We start from the raw sequence: 1299 nt of genomic DNA on the forward strand, positions 1-1299 counted from the left end.
GCTTGACTGCGTCAGATGTTGTGAGGATAAGATAAGACAGGATCTTATCAGATCTATTGTTCACAGGGTCACTATGAGTCCTACTTGACTCCTTGGCTTCTAACAACAAAAATCAGGCTCTAGGCAACATAATGATAGGTGGAGGGACCTCTCCAAAGTTCTTAAGAATAAGGGTATCATTTTAAAGAATAAGATGGCTCCTGATCCAAATTATGATCTTCTTCATTACATTCTTTGCATCTGAAAACTGGGCATTTATTTACTAAGAATGACAGAAGCATCAATGCCTTTGAGTTGTGGTGTTGGAGAACAGTACAAAATATGATGTGGACTGCCAAAACAACAAACCAGTCTGTCTTGGAGAAGGTGAAACCAAGGTGCTCCTTAGAGGCAAAGATGGTGAAACGTAGTCTAATTTGGGCATATTGTTAGGAGGGGCCAATCCTTGGAAAAAGGTATCATGTTTGGAATGAGAGGATCAGTGAAAGAGAAGAAGACCCTCAACAGATGGATTAACACAGTGACCGTAACAATAGGCCCAACTATATCAGCAATGATGACAATGGCACAGGATAGGGCAGCGTTCAGATGCATTGGTCATTGGGTTACTATACATCATAGCTGATTCTGTGGCATTTATCAACAACAAATGAGGCCCTTGATACAATTTGGTCACCAATTAAGTGAACGAGCCAATTTTACTAGAGTTTTAGTTAAACAAACAAACAACAACAAAGTCAAACAGGGATGGCTTGCCCAGTTTTACCAGACAAAGCTTCAGAGATGTGTGGTGTCAATAAAACACACAAAAAATTGAACATATACTTGAAGGAAATATGAAAGAGAAAATCTGTCCCTTTGGGGACGTCACATTCTAATAAAAATATCTTTACTATTTTACCTTTTAAAAAAGTGAATATGTATATTTTTAACTGGGTTTATGTCCATTGAAAAATAAAGCATCAAGGATGTTTTCAATCCTTGCTACAATATTTAAATACACTGAGGAATAATTTTTGGAATATATAAGAAGTTGTATCACTTTAACTGGACTTTTATGCAATTTCAATAAAACAAATATTCTTACTACTGAACTGTTAGGCAACATCATGATAGATGGAGAAGAGATTGAAACTGTCAACAACTTCATCTTGCTTGGATCCATAATTAACACACTTAGTACCAGCAGTCAAGAAATAAGGATACTGCACACCCATGTTTATTGCAGCTTTGTTCACAATAGCAAGGAGTTGGAAACAACCTAAGTGCCCATCAACAAATGAATGGCTAGAGAAGCTG

This window comes from Elephantulus edwardii, unplaced genomic scaffold, assembly GCF_000299155.1.
Source record: "Elephantulus edwardii isolate Elephantulus edwardi_28Jun2011 unplaced genomic scaffold, EleEdw1.0 scaffold00516, whole genome shotgun sequence".
Taxonomy (NCBI): Eukaryota; Metazoa; Chordata; class Mammalia; order Macroscelidea; family Macroscelididae; genus Elephantulus; species Elephantulus edwardii.